Genomic DNA, 15,222 nt, shown 5'->3' on the forward strand with positions numbered 1-15,222 from the left:
GCCCATAAAAGAGACGGGGATTTAGATCCAACTCACACCACCTTCCCTCCGCGAGTATTCATCAGAGCGCTTTCGACAGAGATCCATTACACCATGGCCGGTCGAAGCAGCTCCTCCTCTCGCCTCTCCAGCCCTCGACCCGGAGATTGGGAGCGGTGTTCCGTCCCGCATAACAAGCTAGTAGTGCTTCAATCCAAGGGGCTCCTCCCCCCAGCATATATGGTCCCAGTTCGAGCCGGGATCGCCACCTATAGCGGCGGAGAGCAGGCGGAGAGCGTCCCCAATCCCTCTCAAGGAGAGCGAGTATGCCTAGTCCCCTATTTAACAAGAGGACTCGAATTTCCAATTCATCTGTTTCTCCGAGGGTTACTAGAGTTCTACGGCCTCCAGCTACACAACCTCACGCCTGCCTCCATTCTGCACGTTGCGGGCTTTGTGGCCCTCTGCAAGCTGTTTTTGGGCATCGAGGCCCATTTCGCGCTGTGGAAGAGGTTGTTCTGCCTTGTGGCCCGCTCTCAGGAGGGGTCAATTTATCAAGTGGGCGGAGCCGAACTATGGCGCATCGCCGGGACCGGATATCTATCTGGTACCCCAAAGAAGGTGTCCGAGGACTGGCCTTCGGAATGGTTTTATATGGACGACGTCCCCCTGCCGGACCCTGTACGGATTGGCCTTCCTGAGTTTAACAACGCTCCGTTAAAGAAACGCCTGAGCTGGCACCCACGAAACCCTTAGAGGGAAACTGATAGGGACGTCCTTTACCTGATGAGCTGGATAATATTGTTGGCTCATTCCGGATTGACCATGATCGAGGTCATGGCCACATGCATTACGCGGGGGGTGCAGCCGCTTCAATACAGAGGCCACCCCATGTGGGATTTCAACGGGGAGGACGACGCCACCCGGTGCGGTCGCAAGGGGCCGGATTCGGCCGCCACTGTAATGAAGAACTTATCCGCTCTATACAAGGGAGAAGAAGAGGTATTCCTCCGTGTCAACCCACGGGGCGGATTCTCTATGTACAGTCCTCCAAGATGGGTGAGTGAACACTTCCACTCGTCTACCCGCTTCCAAAATTCCCATAATTGAGTACTTAGTCTAGCGATGTTAACGCAGGAGCTGTGCCAGACTGTGAAGGAGATAAACAGCCCTCCTCTGCAACCTGAGGACCCAGGGTGGTCCCTCGATCCGGACTCCCAAGAGGACCCGGACTTATGTGTGGAGCTAATTGACGGGGTGTTTCATCAATTGAGTAAGGACAACACCTTGGTGGCCATTACGGCCGACTATCCCGGACTACTTCCGGCCTCAAAGGTAACCGAGACGAAGTCCCAGTACTTTCAAGAGGATTCATCCATGCTTTATTTTGATTGCCATAAACCAATAGTGTTTCGCTTTGCATGGGAAATCATTGAGGCGGAGGGTCGAGCCCGCTGTGGGTAGCCAACAAGGGCCATTGAAGCCAGGTGGGCTAAAAAGAAGTGCGGAACGGATCGAGATTCTGGCGCAACGGTACGGCGTGCAATTTTAATGCCTAGGGTTTATGCCCTTAAGTCACACTAACGCCCATGCTCTTCTTAGGAGGAAGAGCGCCCGCCGGACTATATCCACCGGCCAGGCTTCTTCGACAGAGGATGCGGACGGGCTATCTGCCACCAATTCAGAGGTGGAGAGTGCCGTGAACCACAAGCGTCGCCGGGCTGTTCTTCATGACGCATGGTTTCCCAAGAGGCGTTGGACGCCTTTAATACGGGAGATGCGTGTCTTCGTGCCGCTCAAAATGGTCTAGCTAGAGCCACAGAGCAGTATGTGAAAGACATACGGGTGAGTAAATCTGATGGTTATATATGTCAGTAGCCCCTGAGACTTGAAATAGTTAAGATAACTGATTTAAGGATCATAGGTTATACAGGATCTTTCAAATAAGAACACGCAACTGTCCCAGGAGCTGGAAGAGTGCAAGGCCCAACTCCGTGCTAGACGCTTCAGAGAATGCCAAGGGGACCCCCTCAGGTAATGTATACTTCGAAAGATAATTCTGCTGTGGAGTGCGGCATGTGTGCAATTCTGACAATAACAGTGCAGATGGGGCCGGAGTGAATCCGGACAAGCAGCAACTCCTGCGCCAGTTAAAGGCTTGTGAGAGCATGCTGACGAGGGTGAGGCAAGAGAAGAACAAGCTTCAAGATGCCAATACCCAGTTGGGCGAGGAACTAAAGGATGTTCGTGCTCAGCTGTCTGATTCCGTAAAGGAGAATCGGCGACTTCGACACGGCATTTTTAGTAAGTGCTTAAGCTAATCTTTGAAAAGAGAGTTCGGCGAGGAAGTCGATTGACAGAGCTATGTCTGCAGGTGTGCTGACAGGTCGTCATGCAGAGGAGATGCCCAGTTTGGCGGGGTTCCTTCTTCGCGAGCTGTTGCAGCTGCACGAACGAGTTCGGCAGGCGATGCAAGGCGTCGTCCAGGCTATGTGGCCATCCCTCTCCATGCCCGAAGGCCTTGGAGAGCTTGCGAAGAAGCTGGAGGGAGTGCGGCAGCGCTTCCGGTTGTGGAATATATCGGCCTGTTGTCAAGGTGCCAGGGAGGCCTGGGCCATGGTGAAGACTCGGTACACGAAGGCTGACCCGAACCATATGGCCGAGGTCGGCCCTATGGGGCCTGACGGAAAGGAGATCCCTGTCAGTTTAGTGTTTGGCCAGGTAGGGCTGGCCGCCAAGTATTCTCAACAGGACTGTAAATTAGACAGCCTGTTGGATGGTATTGAAGAAGAATATACCAAGTCAAATTGACTATGTAATTGAAAATGACATGTGAAATGCCTTCTAGCCGGATTGTAGATCATTTTTCATTGCGGACCTTTTCGCTTAAACCTCTGGACCCGATAGTCCGGAGTGTGTCTGAATGCCCTCTCGGTTATGTAAGAACCGGGGCATGCATGGAGACCAGGCGTAGGGGTCATAAGTGCTTTAGCAGACAAGTGCCCAACTAGTTATGTTATATTACATGGTTAGTAAGAAACATCTTCCAGGGAGAATAGTTCCGTTAGGGGTTCCTTTCCCTGGGAGGCATGCCCTAAAGTGCATGTCCGAACTGCGAGAAAAAAGCAGAAAAGCATCTGGGGGCAGATGAATAAACAAGAAAAATCGTCTTTTAGTTCACCGACCGAATATTCCCTTAAGAACGCTAGCTTTCGGCTTCACCCAGTCTGAGGTACACATCCGGCTGACCCGGCAGTAACAATCGCAGAGGTGCTCCCTTTACCACCTAGCCGAACAAACGGGAACATAGGGGTAAGCACAGGAGCCAGGCAACCCAGCTTGGCCAAAACTTAAGTCATACCGATGCATATAATGGTGTATAAAAGGTTCATGCGGAAGTGTCACGCATGTTTTGGGCATGAGGCCCGTTTATATAAACTTCTGATAAAGAAACCCCCGGGTATAATGAGCGCGGGTGGCGCGTCAAGTGTGTGCGAACAGCGCGCAACCAAGCCCCTAAGGGCTTGGGCGGAAAAGGTAGGGAGAAGGAGAGAAATACCAGGCAGCTAATTTGAAAAATAAAATAAAAAAGGAGACACAGGAAGGAGACGAACACGGAGTCCGGCGCTAGGCGTAGAATCTGCGTAGGCGTGCTGCGTTCCATGGGTTTGGCTCGAGTCGGTTGTCCGATGCATTTCACAGACGGTACGCTCCACCAGTCAGGACTTGGTCGATTATGAAGGGACCCTCCCATTTGGGCTTTAGTTTGTCCTTTTTCTTGTTCGGCAGGCATAGAACTAGTTTGCCAATGTTGTAAGTTTTGGCCCGTACTTCTCTGCTTTGATATCTTCGAGCCTGCTGTTGATAGAATGCGGAACGAGCTTTTCCACGTCGCGCTCCTCCTCCAATGCGTCCAAGCTGTCCTGCCGATCGAGCTCCGCTTCTCTTTCTTCGTACATGCGCACGCGAGGTGAGTCATGAATTATGTCGCAGGGCAGGAATGCCTCTGCACCGTATACCATAAAAAATGGTGTGAATCCAGTAGTGCAATTTGGCGTGGTCCGCAGCCCCCAGAGTACAGAGTCAAGCTCCTCTACCCAGTGCGTGTTAGATTCCTTAAGGGATCGCACTAGTCTGGGTTTGATGCCGCTCATGACGAGACCGTTGGCTCACTCGACTTGACCGTTGGTTTGAGGGTGATAGACTGAAGCGTAGTCGAGCTTGATGCCCATGTTTTGCACCAGAGTTTAACTTCATCGGCCGTAAAGTTTGTGTCGTTGTTAGTGATGATGCTGTGGGGGACGCCGTAACGGTGTACAACCCCGGATATGAAGTCTATCACCGGTCCGGATTCTGCCGTCTTTACAAGCTTGGCCTCTATCCATTTGGTGAATTTATCCACCATGACCAGTAGGTATTTTTGCTTGTGGGTTCCTCCTTTAAGGGGTCCAACCATGTCAAGCCCCCAGACCGCAAAGGCCAGGTTATGGGTATGGTTTGTAGGGTGGTAGGCGCCATGTGGCTTTGATTAGCGAATAATTGGCAACCGTCGCATCGCTGGACTAAGTCCTGAGCGTCTGCCCGAGCCGGCGGCTAATAAAATCCGGTGCGGAAGGCCTTACTTACAAGGGCTCGGGCTGCGGCGTGGTGCCCGCCGAGTCCGGTGTGAATTTCTGCCAGAAGGTTCCGCCCTTCCTCTTCGGAGATACACCTTTGAAGGACTCCGGTGGTGCTTTTCTTATAAAGCTCTCCTTCGTGGACTTTATAGGCTTTAGATCGCCGCACTATGCAGCGTGCCTCATTTTGGTCCTCGGGGAATTCCTGCCTAGTTAAGTAGGCTAGGAATGGTTCTGTCCACGGGGCAATTACTGCCATTATTTCGTGGGCTGAGGGTGTGACTTCATTGCTGGAGTCTTCCGTTGTGTCATGGTGTTCTGGGTCAGGTGATGCGGCCTGGTCCGGTTTGTTAATTCTGGATTCCCCTTCCCACTGTACGGATGGCTTGAATAACCTTTCCAGGAAAATGTTGGGGGGGACTGCATCGCACTTTGCGCCGATGCGTGCCAAGTCGTCTGCTGCCTGATTATTTTCCCGGGCTATATGGTGGAATCCCAGCCCTTCGAACCGAGCTGACATATTTAGGACGGCGTTGCGGTAAGCTGCCATTTTCAGATCTTTGGCGTCAAAGTCTCCGTTTATTTGGGATATCCCGAGGTTCGAATCCCCACGCACCTCTAGGCGTTGAATGCCCATGGAGACTGCCATCCGGAGGCCATGTAGAAGGGCCTCGTATTCGGCTGCATTGTTGGAGTCTGTATACATTATTTGGAGTACATATTGGACTGTATCTCCTGTTGGGGACGTCAGGACGACGCCAGCACCCAGACCTGTCAGCATTTTGTAGCCGTCGAAGTGCATGTTCCGGTTGGAATATGTGTCGTACTCTTTAGGGAGTTCGGCTTCAGTCCACTCCGCGACAAAGTCAGCCAAGGCTTGCGACTTGATGGCTCGCCGTGGCTTATATGTTATGTCGAACGGGAGGAGCTCAATGGCCCATTTGGCAATCCGGCATGTTGCATCGCGGTTGTTTATGATGTCGTTAAGAGGTACTTCGGAGGCTACTGTTATCGAACACTCTTGAAAGTAGTGTCGTAGCTTCCGGGATGCCATGACCACTGAGTATGCTATTTTTTGGTAATGTGGGTAGCGGGACTTGCATGGAGTGAGGACCATGGACACGTAGTACACTGGTTTCTGGACAGGGAAATTGCGTTCGTCCGTTTCTCGTTCAACGACGAGGACGCGCTTACAACTTGGTGAGTTGCCGCGATGTATAACAACATTGGTTCGCCGATGTTTGGTGCGGCCAGGACAGGGTTTGTTGCCAGTATGGCTTTTATTTCTTCGAGTCCGGCCGTGGCGGCATATGTCCACTCGAAGTGTTCGGTGCGCCGGAGGAGGCGGTAAAGGCGCAATGCCTTTTCCCCCAAGCGGGAGATGAAGCGGCTTAGAGCCACCACGCATCCAGTCAATTTTTGTATTTGCTTGAGATCTTTTGGAATATCCAATTGTGACAGAGCTCGGATCTTGGCTGGGTTTGCTTCAATTCCTCTACCGGATACAATGAAGCCCAAGAGCTTTCCGGCTGGTACGCCGAAAACGCATTTTTCCGGGTAGAGCCTAATGTCATATGTTCGGATGTTATCGAACGTGAGCCTCAAGTCGTCTATTAGAGTTTCGATGAGTTTGGTTTTGACGACCACGTCATCCACATACGCTTCAACTGTTTTGCCGATCTGGTTGGCCAGACATGTTTGAATCATGCGCTGATATGTTGCGCCGGCATTTTTGAGTCCTAAGGGCATCGTGTTGAAGCAGAACGGACCGTATGGGGTGATGAATGCCGTTGCGGCTTGGTCTGACTCTGCCATCTTGATCTGGTGGTAGCCAGAGTATGCATCGAGGAAACACAATGAATCGTGTCCTGCAGTGGCATCGATGATTTGATCAATGTGGGGGAGGGGCGAAGGATCCTTTGGGCAGGCCTTATTTAGGTCTTTAAAATCGACGCATAGGCGCCAGGATTTGTCCTTCTTTGGTACCATCACCAGGTTTGCTAGCCAGTCCGGATGTTTTATATCTCTGATGAATCCGGCTTCCAGTAGTTTGGCTAGCTCCTCTCCCATGGCTTGTCTCTTGGGTTCGGAGAAACACCAAAGAGTCTGCTTAACGGGCTTGAATCCTTTTAGGATGTTCAGGCTGTGCTCGGCCAGCCTGCGTGGGATTCCTGGCATGTCTGAGGGGTGCCAGGCAAAAATATCCCAATTTTCTCGTAGGAATTCTCTGAGTGTGGCGTCTACATCTGGGTTTAGTTGTGCCCCGATGGAAGCCGTTTTTGTAGTGTCTGTTGGATGGACTTGGGACTTGACTATTTCGTCTGTCGGCTTAAAGGAGGTGGACTTGGATCTTTTGTCGAGTATCACGTCATCCCTGTCCACCATGGAGCGCAACACAGTTAGTTCCTTGGCCGCTAGGGCTTCGGACAATGCCTCGAGGGCCAGTGCGGCTATCTTGTTTTCGACGCGGAGCGCTGTGTCCAGATCACTAGCGAGAGTGATGATTCCGTTGGGTCCGGGCATTTTGAGCTTCATGTACCCGTAAGGGGGTATAGCTTGAAAAATTGTGAATGCTTCTCGCCCTAACAGAGCGTGGGATCCGCTGCTGAACGGGGCCACTTGAAATGTGACCTCCTCGGATCTGTAATTATCAGGCGTGCCGAACACCACATCCAGTGTGCTTTTCCCTGAACAGCACGCTTCTCGACTGGGGATTATTCCTCTAAAGGTTGTGTTGCTTCGCTCAATGCGGCTCCAGTCTATTTCCATTTTTCGCAGGGTTTCCTCGTAGATGAGGATCAGTCCGCTGCCGCCATCCATGAGTACCTTTGTAAGCCGGAAGTCGTCCACTATCGGACTGAGGACCAGTGCGGCTAGTGCTCGGGCTGTCCGGAATTTAGGTTCGTCACTGGCATTAAAGGTAATAGTCGTGTCACTCCATGGGTTTATTGTCGCTACTTGGTAGACTTCGGTAAGGCTGCGGAGCGTTCGTTTCCTCGCGTTGTTTGATGTGAAAGTCTCGAAGACTGTTGACACCGTACTGGCGTTTCTGGGGTGGTGTTCTGCGGATTCTGGAGTTAAAAGCTCCTCGCCACTTCTGGCCACCTGCCGGAGTATCCAACATGCTCTAAGGCTATGAGTTGGTGTGACTTCCCCTGAACTATGAATTTTATAGGGTCCATTGAGCCATCCCTCCAGTACGGTTCCATACCCTATAGAGGGTTTTTGTTTTTTGTTGTTTGGCCCAGGTGCCTGGCGATAATGCGCCCTTTTGTTTCGGACTGGGATTGTATTCAGGGTCGGATTGTCCCAGAATTTTGTTTCCGTTTTTCGAGTGCTTTCTGTTGCACAGTACTTTGGTACTATGGATGACAAGTCGGCGAAGCATGTAATTTCACGGCGACTTATGGCATTGAGGATTCCGATGTCCGTGCAGTTGTTACAGAAGAATGAAATTGCATCCCTCTCACGGCAGTCCTTTATCCTGTTCCTTACCAGGAGGAATCTGGCCCAGTAATGGTGTACTGTTTCCTCGGGCTCTTGCCGAATTTGGGATAGATCCCTTGTATTTGGTTGGGCGGGGGGATTTGAGTCCGGAGCCTCGCCCGATCTAAGACTCGGGGGCCAAGAAACTTCCGAATTCAGAATCTTGTTTTCTTGGACGTTATTCAATGAATCAGGCTCGCTGCCTGACTTTAGGTTTAGGGCTTGGGCGACGTCTTCCCCTCCGCGGGTATCTGGCTAGGAGGGATCAGGAATCTGGACACATCTGGTCCTTAGGATGGGCGAAGATCCGTCGCATTGTTCTTCCACCACTTCAATGTGGTGGGTGACCTGGGGAGAGTCAATCTCTCTCCGATCGGGTTTAAGCCCAACCTGGCCGTAATCTGTAGTGACTCCTAGGGCGGCGATGCGATCCAAGAGCTCGTTTAGGGAAGAGAGCTCCATCGGTCTAACTGCTCGGCGAGTTCCGACCTGATGAGGAGATTGCTTTCGATGGCTTGAGAGGTCATCGTCGGCGCAGCGGCCGAACAGGCGGTCATCGAAAACCTGCCTAACCGGAGAGCTTGGCTGACAGCCAAAGCTCCTTTAGCAACAGCGCTGTCTTTAAAGACGGGGTGCGGCATCCTTCCTGACGGTGACAACACAGAGGAACTCTCAATGAAAGCACCAATGTCGGTGTCAAAACCGGCGGATCTCGGGTAGGGGTCCCGGACTGTGTGTCTAGGCGGATGGTAACAGGAGACAAGGGACACAATGTTTTTACCCAGGTTTGGGCCCTCTCTATGGAGGTAAAACCCTACTCCTGCTTGATTAATATTGATGATATGGGTAGTACAAGAGTTGATCTACCACGAGATTAGAGAGGCTAAACCCTAGAAGCTAGCCTATGGTATGATTGTTGTTCGTCCTATGGACTAAAACTCTCCGGTTTATATAGACACCGGAGAGGGCTAGGGTTACACAGAGTCGGTTACAATGGGAGGAGATCTTCATATCATATCGCCAAGCTTGCCTTCCACGCCAAGGAAAGTCCCATCCAGACACGGGACGAAGTCTTCAATCTTGTATCTTCATAGTCCGGGAGTCCGGCCAGAGGTCATAGTCCGGCCATCCGGACACCCCCTAATCCAGGAGTCCCTCAGTATGCCTGCCATCTTGTAATATGGACCGTCTGATCTATATCTGACGGATAGAAAGCCAACTATGACAATTTTACAAAAGATACCCACACCTCTCTCCACATTTACATATAAGGCCTTACCTTGTGCTCCTCCCTATGTCTCTATCTCTACTACTTTTTTTATAACAAATCGAATAGTGTTGCGCTGTCCGCTGCACGCCCAGCTGAACACGCCTCCTGGCCTCCATCATCACCAACTGAGTCTTTTATAGGACTAGGAGTAGAGAAAAAACCGAGTTGGTGATGATGGTGTTCCGTTCAATGCACGGGCATCTTGCTATTTTTTTGCATATAAGTCCAAACACCACGTAGACACGGTCTTTGAGCATGGTTCGTAGTCATTCCACGATCGGGCATTGAAGTTTGTAACTATTTTAGAATATACTACTCCTCTGGTGCTAGTAGTAGCAAGCTAGGGCATAGTACTGTAGTAGGTACTGTAGGGAGTACCAGTACTGTGATCACTCAAGCAAGTTTTCTGGCATCGATATGACCCTACGTAGCTGGTATGTGTCTCGTAAGTCAAGCGGCATGCTGTGGTCATCATCACCTGTCCACTTCCCGCAGCACATATTAGCTTCTCCATCTTTGTCCGCACATAATATCGTCCAAGCTTCCATCCTCGCTAAGGCGCCTCCCCCCTCGTCCGAAACCCAAGCACTAACAATGGCAGAACCGAGCAGCATCTGCCAAAAGAGTGGCTGGAATTTGCTCCCCACAGAGGTAATCAAGCTCATTGTTTCGCGTGTGGACAATCTCAGTACCATGCCGCTCGCCGCGTGCTCGTCGGAGCTGTACCGTTTACTCAAAGCCCTCAGGCCAGAGCTTTTTAAGCCAGCTCCTTGCTTGTTGATGTCGCCTGATCTTCAGAAATGGTGTGTCACGCAGCATAACGATCGTAGGGTGGCGAGCATCAACCCCCTTCACTGCGATCCGATCCCCGTCAGCCTCAGCTACATTAATGGTATGTACTGGGTTGGCATGAACACGTCTTGGATGGTGCTTGTCGACGGTCACGGCAGCTGGATGCTCGTGGAGGTCTACACCCGGCGATTGATCCCCCTTCCTTCGATTAACACTGCACTGCTTTGGCACCGCGGCCAGAATACTCGGAATCTTACAGTAGCCAACATGATACCAAGTTTGATTTTCTCAAGCTTGTAATCTGCCAAGTGCCCACAAGATCTGCGAATTATAAAGATTTCAGGCTAATTGTGTTCTTCAACCGCGGTCTCGCCTATCTGACAGGTCACTGCGGTAAGTGGATAAATTTGCATCTCCATCTCAGGATCATACATCCTCCATGGTTCTCTTATGCCATTGAACACAAGGGCTTCATTTACGCTGTCGACTCCTTCTATGGCTGGACGTACTGCTGGCCTACTCCAGTCATCGCTACAAATGGCTGTTATAGCAGTATGTTACTTTCCTATGATATCATGATGGCTTGCTTATATTAATGTCAACATTTACTGAAAAAATATTCATGCTCATAACATGTTGTTCTTAAGATTGACTAAATCAAGAGCCCTTTTTTATTTGACTCCAACTTGATATGATGTTGTAGGCCGCCTGGTGTCCCTACCCTTCCTAATCCCAGAACCTTTAAAAGAAAAGCGGCATGGCAATTGCAAGTGGTTCCTGGCTCGATCAGACGACGGCCAAAGATTGATGATCGTTCGCACGTACCGGACGTGTTGTTTCGCGGAATACAATCACAGTCACTACAAGGTCTTTGAGCAGGATCCCAGCTTCTCTGGGCCTTCAGGAATTTTTGACTGGAGGCTAGTAAGTAGCCTTGGTACATGCTATGTGTTTGTCAGACTGAATTATCCGATTAACTAGGAGATAACCGACGGCAAGGATCATGATGGCAGCGCTGTTTCGTTCATCAGGCAAAACTGTGTGTACACAGCGTACCATGCGTCTCTGCATGCACCATACCCTGATATGTGCCGCCACGCTCTGCAGCCCAAAGTAGGAGAGGGTCACAAGTATCAGACTTTGACCTACTGGCTGGAGTTTTCCCCGTCAGGCACCCATCTGGTTCAAGCCGTCAGCCAATCTCCACAGCTTAATAAATAGTAACGTCTAACTGAGCCAGTTAGTTAGTGGTGTAGTAGGATCTTTATTTATTTTGATGCATACACTTGTTCTTTTTTGGTAGCCCTTTTGTAATGATGGTTGATGTTTGGTTTGGAAGAGAGAGTTGCGTCTTCACTCTTCTGGCCTGCTTACTGCTTCTGTTGCACCCCCAGCCCTGGTTGTTGCTGCTGTATTCAATGTACAATCAGTAGTATATTTCGTTTGTTGGTTGAATAAATGTGTTGTTAGACCGATAAACACAATGTTTTGGTGCACGGTTCGATCCTTTAGTGCCCCATACCGTACGTAGCTCATACTATTTTTCGTATGGAACACATTCTCCACTTGTTGATAACATGCAGCCCACTGATCAAGGCCCAATAGAGAAGCCCATAATTAACTGGAAGGGAGGCTCTCACATGAATCCGGCCCAGGTACATGCTCATGGTCCCCTAAACATAAATAAGTAAATAAATAAATAAAGGTAAATGCTCATGCACCAGTTCTTTGGGAAAATAGGTAGCCCATTATTTCTTTTTGAAGAATACCAAGCTAGGCCTATTTGTTTTCTCCGAATTATTGGGCTGCAAATCTTTCAAGACGAGGAGGGATGCATTCCGTCCTAGCCAAAGAGTATGGTCAATGTCTGTTAAAAGTAATATCAAAAGGGGTTGAAAATTCCAAAAAAAATTATAGCAAATGGGATATTAGTTTTTTTTAATTTTGTTCTTCACTGATATCTTATACGTATTTCATTGGATTTAACATGACATAGTACTAATTTATTTTTAAATTTGTTTTAGTATGGCTATTTATTTTTGGATTAAGAATATTTCGTTCCCCAACAAAAATTTCCCACATATTTAGTTAATTTTTTGACCCTGGTACTGACCAGAAAATGGCCGGCAATTCTAAAAATGGAAAACGGGCGGCTGACTTGTTTACGCAAGGCTTTGTCAGTGAACACACGATTCTAGCCGTCGTGCTTCTTCAATCTCTGATCTTCCTGCTCCAGGCGCCTAAACTAGCACCGGCGGGACTGCCTGCTCCCTCCTCTTGTGGCCCGCTGTGATGCCGCGCAGGCTTCCCCGGCCCACCCTACTCCCTCCGCTGGCCTGGCCGCACGCAATCAACTGCCTCCTTATTACGCGAAAAAAATGATTCCTCCCACTGACACCTGGGGCGCACCGGTTGGGAGGCTGACCTGTGGGCCTACTAGGTTGACGCGTACGCAGGGCTTGTCAACTTAGTCAACAAACGATTCTAGCAACAGTAACCGTTGGATTTGAATCGAATGGCCCTGCTGCTTCTTCAATCGCTGCTCTTCTTGCACCAGCCTCCCAAACCAGCGTCGGGGAGACCGCCTGCTCCTGCCTCCAGTGGCCGGCTGTGCTGCCGTTGAGACCTCATCACCCCCTACTACTCCCACCGCTAGCCAGGCCCTGCGGGGGCAGCCTCACACCGCAGCCGAACCAGTGAACCCTCGTACTCCTCTTTGCGTGGGCATCCATTGCCGCGTCTTCCCCGGCTCCGCGTCGTCCCCTTCCTAGGCCTCGCCGTCGTCCACCGCCTTGGTGCTCTCGGCGCGGCGTGGTCAATGTGGTCAACGACATTCCATCGGAAGAGTACTCTACGTGGAGAGGCTGACAGCTGGGTCCACGGCCACAACCTAGTTTTTTTGTGATTTGCCAAGTAAGTCGCTTTGTCAGGCCTGTTGGGCTGCAAATCTTTCAAGACGAGGAGAGCTTTCATTCGGCTGGCCGAGAAAATGGCCCATTAGTAATGAGAAATGGGTTGTACATTTTTAAAACACATCAAACCGGCAACTAGTTTGAAATATCATTTTTTTCATTCCGAGATTTTAAATTACATTAATTTTTATGCGTGGAGAATTTGTTGGATTTTATATTGATATACATTTATTTTTAAAATCAGTTTGAATGTGAGTCGAAATTTCGGGATTAAAAACAGTTCGAACCGCACCGAAATATGCAAAATTTCGTATAAGTTTTTAAACGTGGTCACAATATGGGCTGTAATGCTAACAAAAAGAATATCGGCTCCAAAAAAAACCTTAAGAATTAGCAAATGGGCTGTAAATTATTAAAAATAATGGCAGATGGGATGTATGCTGTTTTCCACAGATTTGAGGCTTTCCTAAAAAAAGGTTGACGCACAAGCAGTGACTGTTGGATGACCATCCAACGGCCATCGTGCTTCTTCAGTCTCTGCTCTTCTTGCTCCAGCCGCTCAAACAAGCGCCGGCGAAAATGCCTGCTCCCTCCTCCCCGCGGCCGGCTCTGATAGCTCGGACCCACCAGCTATATCTTCGTACGCAAGGAAGTGCCTCCTTATTACGCACAAAAAAATGAATACTCCCCCTGTTAGCTGGGACCCAGTATAGTGGCAGGCCGACTTGTGGGCCTACTAAGTTGACGTGGACGGAGGGCTTTGTCAACTTAGTCAATATGCACGATTCTAGCTCCACTGACCGTACGATGTCCATCCAACGGCCGTAGTGCTTCTTCAACCACTGGTCTTCTTGCTACAGCCGCCCAAACCAGCGCTGGTCGTGCCTCGTGCTCCTACCTCCCATGGCCGGCTACGATGCGGCGGAGGCCTCACCGCTCCCTACTACTCCCACCGCTGGCCAGGCCATCCCTCTACTCACCCACACCCCCTGTTATTCTGCGGCGATGGCAGCCTCACACCGCGGCGAACCAGTGAACCCTCGTACTCCTCTACGCGTGGGCATCCACTGTCGCGTCTTCCCCGGCTCCGCGTCGTCCCCTTCCTAGGCCTCGTCGTCGTCCACCGCCCTGGTGTTCACAGCGCGGCGTGGTCAACGTGGTCAAGGAACATCTTCCATTGGACGTGGACTATACATGGAGAGGCTGACAACTGGGTCCATGGCCGCAGCAAGGAAGTGCCTCCTTATTACGCGCAAAATAATTATTCATCCACCTGAGAGCGGGGACCCATCGGGCAGGCCACCATATTTCGCGAAAAAAACGTTTCCCCCCTGACTGCTGGGACCCACCAGCTACACCTTCGCACGCAAGGAAGTGCGTCCAGGCAAAAAGAAAACGATTCGCCCACCTGACTGCTGGGACCCACCAGCTACATCTTCGCATGCAAGGAAGTGCGTCCGGGCAAAAAAAACATTCGCCCCCTGACTGCTGGGACCCACCAGCTACATCTTCGCACGCAAGGAAGTGCGTTCGAGCAAAAAAAAAGATTCTCCCCCCTTACTGCTGGGACCCACCAGCTACATCTTCGCACACAAGGAAGTGCCTGACAGTCGGGACCCACCTGGTCGAAGCGTACGTAGCGTTGTCATTATGGTCGCGAACGTGTACGTACATATATACTGGTGGATGTAGAGGCGCGCATGTGTCGATGTAGAGGCGCGCACGTAGCATGTACACGTACGTACAGCGGCGAGGGTGCAAGACAGAAAATACGGCCACGTACATACATACGGGCAGGGTCTCGAACGCCTACTCGCGCATATGTACATGGCTGGGTCAGAACGGAGAAACAGCGTCGTCGTCGTGTTCATGGGGAGCCAACCGGCTGGGTCGGAACGGAATGCGTGGTCGTGTTCATCGGGAGGGCTTGGACGGAACATGCGATGGAAACGAGGCCTCGCGTACCGCACAACGGAGGAAACGGACCTCCTACGTTCGGAACGGGGTCCTGTTGATTGGGAGGGGTGTGGCGTACCGCAAAACGGAGGAAACGGACCTCCTACGGTCGAAACGGGGGTCCTGTTGATCGGGAGGGGTGTGGCGTACCGCAAAACGGACGAAACGGACTTGTATTTGAGCGCTACGGTCGAAACAGGGGTCATGTTCA

The sequence above is a fragment of the Triticum dicoccoides genome, chromosome 2B, assembly GCF_002162155.2.
Source record: "Triticum dicoccoides isolate Atlit2015 ecotype Zavitan chromosome 2B, WEW_v2.0, whole genome shotgun sequence".
Lineage (NCBI taxonomy): Eukaryota > Viridiplantae > Streptophyta > Magnoliopsida > Poales > Poaceae > Triticum > Triticum dicoccoides.